The sequence below is a fragment of the Anabrus simplex genome, chromosome 3, assembly GCF_040414725.1.
Source record: "Anabrus simplex isolate iqAnaSimp1 chromosome 3, ASM4041472v1, whole genome shotgun sequence".
Taxonomy (NCBI): domain Eukaryota; kingdom Metazoa; phylum Arthropoda; class Insecta; order Orthoptera; family Tettigoniidae; genus Anabrus; species Anabrus simplex.
The window spans coordinates 16,403,506-16,415,643 of record NC_090267.1 but is presented as its reverse complement, the minus strand read 5'-3'; positions in this window follow the sequence as shown (position 1 = coordinate 16,415,643).

The window sequence follows — 12,138 nt, the reverse complement described above, 5'->3', positions numbered from 1 at the left end:
TGACTAAAATGCTGTGCAAGTTCTTCGAAAATAGTTCTCACATGATACATCATCGAGCCTTGTTCTCTCTACTGGTGCTTTTAAAGTTATCACTATCCGTTTGCAGGTGAAATTTGTTAAAATAAAAATTGTATTTTTTCTGCCGAAATTCGAGTAGACTGCCAGAAAAAGCTATAATTTTGTTACTGCAATGCAATATGTCAACATTTATGGACTGGAGTAGGGTGAAGACTATTTCAAAAAATGCCAGCAAGTTTGACAACAAGAGCGTGAGTTGGGCCCCACTGTCGACAGCCCTGAAGATGCTTTTCCGTCTTTTCCCATTTTCACGCCAGGAAAATGCTGGGGCTGTACCTTAATTAAGGTCTTCGCCGGTTCCATCCCAATCCTAGCCCTTTTCTATCCCCTCGTCGCCATAAGACCTATCTGTGTCAGTGCGACATGAAGCAAATAGTAAAAAAAGTTTGACATCACTTGTATAATAAGTATGCTTTTGAAATCCTTCATAAAGCTGTAATTGTAGTCAAGTTGTCGAAATCTCCAGTTTCACAGACATGTTCAAAACATTATCGTACCGAGCTCGATAGCTGCAGCCGCTTGAGAGCGGCCAGTATCCATAATCGGGATATAGTGGGTTCGAGCCCCACTGTCGGCAGCCCTGAAGATGGTTTACTGTGGTTTCCCATTTTCATACCAGGCAAATACCGGGGCTGTACCTTAATTAAGGCCACGGCCGCTTCTTTTCAATTCCTAGGCCTTTCCTATCCCATCGTCGCCATAAGAACTATCTGTGTCGGTGCGACGTAAAGCAAATAGCAAACAGAAAGAAAAATTATTGAGCTTCTCTGTTTTTTACTGACTTTATGGACAAGTCTGGAAGTGAAATTCTATCGCGTAAGAGCTAATGATGGCAGCTTTCTGGACACGAAAGCCGAAAGTACGTGCAACGTTTCAGGAGAATGAGAAGAGAAAGTTGGTAGAGATGAAAGACCACGAAAGAAGACTTTAACCTTTCTGTTGCCCGTGAGCGTAGCAATGTGAGAATATGACAGGATATATTTCTAAAACTTTCATTTGAAGAACATTGAGGTGGCAACTCATGACTGACAGTCCATCGCGTGCCCGGGCAGTTCATTTATCTCCACATTTATATCTGTGCAAGATTACCTGCATATGACTGAATAGGTTACTGCAGTTCTATCGGCTCTTAAGTCAACAAAACCAAGAAATCCTTTTACGACTTTCTTTACTCAGTCGAGAGCTGAGACTCGTTACTTACATCTGATAACCACAAAATCCATTGGATCAAATGATTAACACGATACAAACGTTTATAGAAACAATGGCGTAGCAAGTATAATGTAAACCTGCGAACCAATATGACCGTTTAGACGAGATGTATTTATTCATAATTTATTACACATTGCATACCAGTAGTAACAATAATTAATAACATATAATTCACTCTTCATTATTAATTAATATGGGTATTTGTATGAATAAAGTAAAATTAATTACAATTATACCTTACATGATTCAATCCATCGTGCGATCCAGGCGCCGACTGATTTCTTCGGGAACAATTATTTCGTCGAGAAAAATAATTCTCCGTGAATAAAGTAATATAACGTTTGAACCGTTCGGCAAAATCGTTTCATTCTAAAGTTGTTCCAGAGTCGATAAAATATCTGTGTTGACTAAATAGTTGTTTTTCTAAAGAAAGAATATTTTAGTCAGAATTTTAAAAATAAATATTGTATTTTTCTCCGCTCAAATAAGAATGAAACGTTAGAGACAGCTATAAGTTCTCGCGGACTTTCTGTAGGGCTTGTTATACTTCACAATTTGTACTTTTGGGCATTTCGTTGACGGTTCAGGCAGCGTAAGCGAAGAAAACGCTCGGTCACGATGTTCAAACGGCTGGACCTTATTTTCACCCTGAGATACACGCCTTCCGGTACTTTGAGAAGCGGCAATGCTGCGAGCCTCTGAACACCCGGTATTCGTGCTCATATGTGAGCACGTACTCGGGCGTGAGAACATGACATCGTACGCATCTCGTGCGGACTTGCCTTCGAAGGCAGGAGACGAAGTGGAGAGGTGACGAAGGTGAGAGGAGGCGGGATTGATGGCAGGCCGTGCTGTGCAATTGAGTGGAGGTGTGACGAAGGTGACAGAAAAGACCATAAATATCAAGGCATGCTGGCACAGCAGGGAGTCCGCCTGTGTATGCATTTGAAGGGAGATGTGCCGGAAGTAATATAACCTGTGACAATAAATTTCGATGAATGAAGTCAGAATGGTCGACCCGGCAACTCTGGCGACATGCAACGCTTCAGCTGCGTAGCAGCAGATGTTTACCACCTGCTCCTAACGTTTTTCAGTTGAAGATCGTGTGTGTGCAGTGAAGACCTGTCTGACACAGTGCGTGTTTAGTGCGTTGGTTCTGAACTGCGAACAGGAACATGACCGACCAAAAGATCAATGTACAATTTTGTTTTAAGCTTGGCAAGACACCGAAAGAAACGCATGCAATGTGGGTACGTGTTCATGAAGATCAAGCACTGTCCTTGAAGTGTGTGTACGAGTGGTTCGCCCATTTTCGAGGCGGCCGGGAAAGTGTTTCTGCCAACCTCCGTAGCGGAAGACCGGCGGCCGCCGTCAGTGACGAAAACATTGAGAAGGTGAGGACATTAATCACGAACGATCGGCGATTAACTGTGCGAATGATAGCAGATGAACTGCAGATCAACCGTGAATCCGTGCGACAAATCTTTACCCAGAAGCTCGCCCATACACAGCCGTTATTGTCAAACATTTCATGGCAAAAACGTGGGTGGTGCAACTTGAACATCCCCATACTCGCCAGATCTCAATCCTCCAGACTTCTTCCTATTCCCACGGATCAAAAACGCTTTGAAAGGAAAGTGATTTGACGATAATCGTGACATTCAACGAAACGTGACGAGGCTTTTGAACACCATCCAAAAGGAAGCCTTCTTACAAAGTTTCCAGGACATATATCGCCGATCTCGACAGTGCATGGTTATGGGAGGGGACTATTTCGACGGACGGTAAGGTCACTGTCGTGCACCGTTCATCTATGTTGATAGTACAGGACTATTCACCGAACTTTACTGTCACAGGTTGTAGAAGGGCAAGCCAAAGCGGCTTGCATAGGTGGTGATGTAAGTCTTTGTCCCACAGGCAGCAATTTTCGGCTACGAGTTTCGAGGTTTGATTTCGGCTCCCTGGTTGATCCTACCAGTAGTCATATGCTTTCCTCAAGCTCAAGCCACCCACTGTGGATGGGGGACGCAGACAAAGAATACACTGGCGGTCTCTCATCCCTGTCGTAAGGGACGACCAAATAATGTTGACATTAGAATCGTGAGACTACTTGCCATTAGCACCACTGTGTGCTGAACACAGTGGGTCAAGGTAACTTGCGACTAGTACCACCATGCGAGGAACACTTACGGGTCTGGGCATTGCTTGTGATAATGGTCATCGTGTGCCTTCCACCGGCCCGTTCCACAGTGTTCGGAATGAATATGCATTACCTATGAGTAGTAGCACTCAATGAGAAACACCATGGGTCTACGTTGCCTGTGATTAATATCACCATGTGCGAAACACCACCGTTTGGCTGGCACCCATGATTAGTACGACAATATATGAGAAACAGCATGGGTCTGCGTTGCCTGAGAATAGAACCATTATGTGAAGAACACCATGGGATTGTGTTGCGTGTGGGTGATACCATAATGTGTGATGCACCGTGAGTCTACATTGCCTATGATTAGTAGCACTATGTGAGCAAAACCATGAGTATTCGTAGCCTGTTATTAGGTCTCTATGTGAGGAACACCATGGTTCTGCTTTACCAGGGACCGGTCACCTGAATTTAGGGCCCTTTTGGACAACAAGCACCATGTATGAAAAATAAGCAATTGAGAATTTGATCCACTGACTATTGGATTCATGGCCATTTCTCATCATCATTCTTCTTAGATTCTAGAGAGTGTATAACATTTGAAGTTGAATTATCGTATAATTTCATTCCGCTGCGTACCATTAGTTGCTGATGACCTAGCTGTTAGGCCCCTCTCAACAATATACCTCATCATCACAGTTTAAGCCATGCTTGTCTCCGTGCAAGGCAAATGAAGATGAAACCACGAATGATTCATTAAATCAGTTATGGTTTTTCAGGTCTTACCACGTTATTTGTAAAAAGGTGGAAATTGTAGAGCTTTTAAGAAGGTTCAATAATCAAACAGGGTTAGGATTCAATAAAATGATTCTTCGACCCCTCAACAATTAAAGTATAATACAAAATTGTAGAAACTAAAACGTCACCAAAACCTAGTAAATATCACCAGAATCGATTGGTTCCTGTAAACCACGAGTGAAGAATACGAAATTCTTATGCAAATGTTTTCCAGAGAAGAAATCAAAGAGGGGAAGCCCTGAATTCCAAAAAGAGGAGCGAGGGCGATAAAGAACAGGCAAAAACACTATTGTAACAGGGAAAGGGACTAATCTTTCATAAGAAGAGTCCTTTCAAGTTCTAAGAGAGGGTATATTAATAAATCCAAGAGATAATGCGACGGACTGTGCAATATTAAATGCATACATAATTTCAAACAGGGTAAATAATCCAATTAATTAACTATATAAATGAAGTTGTAGGGAACTGCTGTCTGTAATTTCGTTTGTTTTGCCAATTTTACAGATATTTATCAGTTTTAGGTCAACTGAAGACCGTATCAGTGGTTTCTATTTTTGTCTGTTCCACCATCACGGCGAAACAGCTGGATAGATCTCGACCAAACTTCATACCGGTATAAAAAGTGTACTTATCCCGCGGAAGGTTTCGACATGGGTATGATTTAAAATTCCCTGAACAGACGGGGTGTTTATAGGGAAAACAAAACTGTCTTCTTCCGTTTTCTCTTATACTTGGACAGTAGTATAATTGGACAGTTCGGCCGCCACCGCCACCGCGGGCTCCCAGACGCCACCTCCACCGCCACCACAGCCAGAGGCCACCTCCACCGCCACCACAGCCAGAGGCCTCCCAGATGCCTCCTCCACCACCACCACAGCCAGAGGCCTCCCAGAGGTCTCCTCCACCACCCGCGGGAAATTTGAATTTGTAAACAAAGCCACGTGCTTTTTGACAGCTATCATCGACAACAACGCATCGCTAACCTCAGTACTGCCATCTTGACGGGCCTAAACCTCAGTAGTACCAACTTAACCTAACTAGCGCGAGATTTGAATTTGTAAACAAATCCACGTGTTTTTTGACAGCCACGTGCTTTTTGACAGACAACAACGCATCGCTAACCTCAGTACTGCCATCTTGACAGGCCTAAACCTCAGTAGTACCAACTTAACCTAACTAGCGCGAGATTTGAATAGGTAAACAAATCCACGTGCTTTTTGACAGCTGTCATCCGCCATCTTTAAACTACAGAGCACCGTGCTGCCCTCTTTATCGCAGTAGCTGTAAATTCGTCACCTGTCATCCGCAGTGCTGCCATCTTAACGGGCCTAAACCTTAGTGCTACCAACTTAACCTCACTAGCGCGAGATTTGAATCGGTAAACAAATCCACGTGCTTTTCTGACAGCTGTTACTTCCCATAGCCTCAGTAAAATTTCCACCATTGAATCTGAAGTGTACTCCCTACTTTCGTCTTTGTCAGAAAATAAACCCACTGGTCCTGATGGTCTTAGTCCTATCTTCCTTAAGAATACAGCAGTAACTCTTTCATACCCTATTAGTGTGATACTCAATCGGTGCTTCTCAGTCGGCTACTTTCCGAGCTCCTGGAAACTTGCTTATATCAAACCTGTTCTTAAAGGTGGACAGAGGTCGGATATTGCAAATTATCGCCCGGTCTCTATATTACCTGCTTTATCAATCATTTGTGAAGGGATCATCCATCAGCATTTGCTTGCCTTTACAAATCCATATATATCCCCTCAGCAGCATGGTTTCCTTCCTGGAAGCTCCTGCGTAACTAACTTGGCTATCCTCCTCCATCATGCCACGTCTGCCATCCACGCGGGCTCTCAACTTGATGTATGCTATATCGCGAAGGCCTTCGATACCGTGGATCACACCCTTCTTGCACACAAACTTTCTGAACGGTTTAACGTGCATGGGAGACTCCTAGCTCTAATTAATAGCTTTCTGAGCGATAGACAACAGCGCGTTGTCCTTGATGGATGCAGTTCTTCTCTCACCACCACCCTCTCTGGTGTCCCGCAGGGTAGTGTCCTTGGTCCACTTCTTTTTGCCCTGTTTATTGATGACCTTATCGATACTGTTTCCCACCATTCATATGAAATACTTCTCTTTGCTGATGATTGTAAAATCTTCAAGCAGATCGATTCTCCTACAGATACAATCCAATTGCAAAATGCACTTGATTCACTGTCAGGTTGGTGTACTACATGGCGTCTTAAACCTCATCCCTCCAAGTGTTCCACCATTTCGTTCACACTTCGTAAATCCCCCGTTCTACAAGAATATCACCTACTGAACCAACCGATTACTCTTGTTGACAATCAAAAAGACTTAGGAGTGCATTTTGACAGTAAATTGTTGTTTGTCTCGCACATAAACAGGGTTACCTCACGTGCTATGTCACTCCTTGGTTTACTGTACAGGTTTTCTGACATCACAGATGTAAATGCCCTCAGAGCATTCTACGTCTCCTGTATCTTACCTATTGTTGAATACGCCTCTCCAGTCTGGTCCATTTCTGCTTCTTCAAACCTCAGCCACCTTGACCGTGTACAATCTTTTTTCTGTGCTATCGTCAGAGCCAGGGTCCCTGCATGTCGGAACCTAAGCACTATCCAAGTGCTTGGGAAACTGAACCTCAAGACTCTTTCTGCTCGGAGGAAAGTAGCCGACCTAAAGCTGCTATACAAAGCAGTTAATGGTCTGTTTAGGTCTCCAGATTTAGCTTCCTTCTTTCCCCTCCACGTCCCATCCCATAATACCAGAATGAAGACCCTATTCCATACTCCTTACTCCCGGCTTTCTCTCACCCAAAGGTCCCTTTCGGTACGTATTCCAGCAATGTTTAATACATTATCTATCAACAGCAACCTAGATCTTTTCGTAACGTTTCCTTCCTTCTGTCATGATATTTATAATATAACTTAATCTTCCTTGTTGTTCTTTCCCGTTCTGCTCCTGTATTTACTGTAAATGAATTTTTCTTTGTTAATATCGTTGTTTATGTAAATATGTATTATATAGAATTGTACAGTTATCATTGTGTATATTTGTGTCCTTTGTAAATATTTATATACCTTTAATGTTAGATTCTTAGCCCAGATCGTTGTAATTCGGCGTTATGCTGTTGCTGATCCTGAATAAATAAATAAATAAATAAATAAAAAGCTGTCATCCGCCATCTTTCATCAACAGAACACCATGCTGCTCTCTATATCTTTGAAATGTGGTGGCGGATAATTTGAAAAATCCTTTTTGATAGCAGCCATCTTTAATCAAGAGAGCACCGTGCTGCACTCTATGTGGTAGCGGCAATTTGAAAACTTCTAAGTGCCCCTGTTTGGAAACAAACCACGTGCTTTTTTGACAGCTACATCCGCCATCTTTAATCAAGGGAGCACCGTACCGCACTGTTTAGTTGAAATGTGGTGGCGGCAATTTGAAAAATTCCACGTGCTCTTGTTTGGAAACAATGCTACATGCTTATTTGACAGCTACCGTCCGCCATCCTTAATCCATAGAGCACAGCGCTGCCCTCTTTAGCTACTTACCTTTGAAATGTGGTGGCGGATAATTTGAAAAATGCTCTTTGACAGCAACCATCTTTAATCTAGAGAGCACCGTGCTGCCCTCTTTAGCTAGATACCTTTGAAATGTGGTGGCAGGCAATTCCACATGACAGCAGCCATCTTAAATCAAGAGAGCACCGTGCTGCCCTCTATGTGGTGGCAGCAATTTGAAAAATTCTACATGCTCTTATTTGGAAACAAATTCACGCGCTTTTTTGACAGCCATCATCCGCCATCTTTAATCAACAGAGCACAGTGCTGCCCTCTTTAGCTAGATACCTTTGAAATGTGGTGGCGGCAAATTCCACGTGCTCTTGTTTGGAAACAAAGCCATGTGCTTTTTGACAGCTGTCATCCACCATCTTTAATCAATAGAGCACTGTGCTGCTGTCATGCGGGCAATTTCGTCAGTTGACATCCGCCATCTTTAATCCACAGAGCACCGTGCTGCCCTCTATGCGGTGGCGGCAATTTGAAAAGTTCTGTTAGCTGTTATCCGCCATCTTTAATCAAGAGAGTACCGTGCTGCCATCTTTAGCTAGATACCTTTGAAATATGGTGGTGGCAATTTGAAAAATTCTATGTGCTCTTGTTCGGAAACAAAGCCACGCGCTTTCTGACAGCTGTCATCCGCCATCTTTAATCAATAGAGCACTGTGCTGCTATCACGCGGGCAATTTCGTCACCTGTCATCCGCCATCTTTAATCTACAGTGCACGGTGCTGCCCTCTGCAGTAGCGGGCAATTTGAAAAGTTCTGTTAGCTGTCATCCGCCATCTTTAATCAAGAGAGCACCGTGCTGCCATCTTTAGCTAGATACCTTTGAAATGTGGTGGCGGCAATTTGAAAAATTCTATGTGCTCTTGTTTAGTAAACAAAGAAACGTGCTTTTTTTGACAGCTGTCATCCACTATCTTTAATTAGTAGAGCACTGTGCTGCTATCATGTGGGCAATTTCGTCAGCTGTCATCCGCCATCTTTAATCTACAGAGCACCGTGCTGCTCTCTGTAGTAGCGGGCAATTTGAAAAGTTCTGCTAGCTGTCATCCGCCATCTTTAATCAAGAGAGCACCGTGCTGCCATCTTTAGCTAGATACCTTTGAAATGTGGTGGCGGCAAATTGAAAAATTCCACGTCCTCTTGTTTAGTAAACAAACTCACGCGCTTTTTGTCAGCTGGCATCCGCCATCTTTAATCTATAGAGCTCAGTGCTACACTCTTTAGGTACATACCTTTGAAATATGGTGGTGGATAATTTAAAAAGAAAAATTCTACATCAGCCATCTCTCGACGCTAATTGCACAAGATGGTGGCTATACATGACTCCTTAAAGGTGCTTATGCAAGATGGCCGCTATACATAGGTTCTTATGAGATGCCCTTGGGATGCTTGGGCAAGATGGCGGTTATACAAGGCTCCTTATGAGACGGCCTAGAGATGCTTGCGCAAGATGGCGGTTGCTCTTATGAGGCGGCTTAAGGGTCCTTGCACAAGATGGCTAGAGATGCCCTAAGGATGCTTGCGCAAGATGGCGGACGCAAGATGGCGGCTATACACGACTCCTTATGAGACGCCTTAAGGGTGCTCGCGCAAGATGGCTGCTGCTCTTATGAAGAAAGCTAGCTTAGAGGCTAACGTGTCGTGCTAGTTCGATTCATTAAATTTGGGGCTTAAATGCATAATGTTAAATATCTCGAAAACGGTGCATCGTAGAGCAAAACGGACAAACTTTTTCTACCCAATACCTCGGTTCGCAGTATGGGGAACATGATATCATAAGAAAAACATAGTCTAATGATGAGATCAACGGTTCGGTTCTAACTTAGGCCCTTTGGCATTAGCTCTGTTTCAGCTTGTAATGAAGCAAGTCTTCGTAACATGATCAGGTCTAGCTATGGTAGAGAGTATAACGTACCGTGCAGGTTCGATTCATTACATTTGGGGCTTAAATGCAAAATGTTAAATATCTGGAAAACGGACAAAATTTTTCTACCTGATACCTAGGTTTGCAGTATCAGGAACATGATAGCATAAGAAAAACATAGTCTAATGATGAGATCGACGGTTCGATTCCTACTTAGGCCCTTTGGCATTGGCATCTATCTATTTCTACAAGATGGCGGCTATACATAGCTTCTTATGAGATAGCTTAAGAGCGCTTGCACAAGATGACTGCTGCACTTATGAGACGCCCTAGGGGTGCTTGCGGGAGGTAGCAGCGACAAGACGATGACTATACACAGCTGCTTATGATACGGCCTAGAGGTGCTTACACAAGATGGTGGCTGCTCTGATGAAGAAAGCTAGCTTTGCATCGTGCAGGTATTTTTACAGCACTAAACCTCATACCTTTGAAATGTGGTGGCGGGTAATTTGAAAAATCGACGTGCTTTTTCATAAGCATACCTTTGAAATGTGGTGGCGGGTAATTTGAAAAATCGACGTGCTTTTTCATAAGCTGTTAAGGCCTCCTCTTATGTCAAGGCATAGCTCTATCGAACAAGTTTAAACCTGCATCGGAATAGCTAGAGTAAGCACGTGCTGCAGTGATGACGTCATTAAGCATGTTTAGACTTGCAAATCACAGAAGAAACGTAACAAGGCTGGAATCGAAAACTGCACTCTATGCCGTTAACTTTATCATGTGATCGGAACATTGATTGAAGTGTTTAGAACACTAAATAAGTAGAACCGAACACTGTACTCGATACAACATGTGTTTAGAACATGTCAGGGGATACCTTTGTTCTAAGAAGATTAGTTTACCGCACATTCCTTGTAGGGCTAATAGGCTAAGGGGCTAATGGGCAAAAGGGCTAAAAGAGCAACAACCTCATCGATCGCTATCAGCAAGAACGCTTGTCTTTGTTAAGTGTAGAAAATTAATCTTTATTTGTAAATGGTTTCATGTTCAGAACAAGGAATGGAACCGAGGGGTTACGTCTTACCTAATAAAATCCCCGAGGTGCGATGAGTTACGTTTTTCGAACTAGTGTTTGGAACACTGAACTTTTCAAGATGATAGCAGAGAGTTTAGCAATGTTCTGTTGTTCGACTATAAATTCCGCGCTGCAACATGCATAAGGTGGCAGCCTTGAGGTTTACTGCCGTAAAGACGACAAGAGTGAGGTTAACAATGTTCCGTTGTTGGATTTTAAATTCCGCGCTATAACATGCATATGGTGGCAGCCTTGAGGTTTACCACCGTAAAGATGGCAGCAGTGAGGTTACCAACGCTCTATTGTCCTTCAAAGTGAGGTTAGGGTTCGTCAAGAAGACAGCTGTCAAAAAAGCACGTGGCTATGTTTACCAAACAAGAGCACGTGTCTGTGACGTCACGGTCACGTAATCAATCCTTAGCTCGGCGTCGTTAAGAGCAGCATTAGGATTAGCTATACTTAAATGTCTTGGGAACAGAGCAGCAGTATGAATTGCCATGTTTCAAAGCGTGTACTCATCACCTATCGATTTTACATGCATCGACCATCGAACTAAACTTCATCCGCTAGATCGTGCTGCTATCTTAGCATAACCTATACCCATAAAATTAAAGTACAATGAATAGCCATGTTTCAAAGCGTGTACACATCACCTATCGATTTTGCATGCATCGACTCTCGTACTAAACTTCTTCCGCTAGATTGTGCTGCTATCTTAGCATAACCTATACGCGTGACTTTAAAGTACAATGAATAGCCATGTTTCAAAGCGTATACACATTACCTATCGACTTTGCAAGCAACAAATATCGTACTAAACTTCTTCCGCTAGGTTGTGCTGCTATCTTAGCATAACTTATACACATGAACTTAAAGTACAAAGAATAGCCATGTTTCAAAGCGTGTACACATCAACTATCGAATTTGCATGTATCGACTCTCGTACTAAACTTCTGCGGTAGATTGTGCTGTTATCTTAGCATAACTAAGACGCATGAACTTAAAGTACAAAGAATAGCTATGTCTCAAAGCGTGTACACATCACCTATCGATTTTGCAAGTATCGACTCTCGTACATAACTTCTTCCGCTAGATTGTGCTGCTATCTTAGCATAACCTATACGCATGACCTTAAGGTACAAAGAATAGCCATGTTTCAAAGCGTGTACACATTACCTATCGACTTTGCATGCAAAAAATATCGTACTAAACTTCTTCCGCTAGGTTGTGCTGCTATCTTAGCATAACTTATACACATGAACTTATAGTACAAAGAATAGCCATGTTTCAAAGCGTGTACACATTACTTATTGATTTTACATTCATCGAATCTCGTACTGAACTTCTTCCGCTAGATTGTGCTGGTA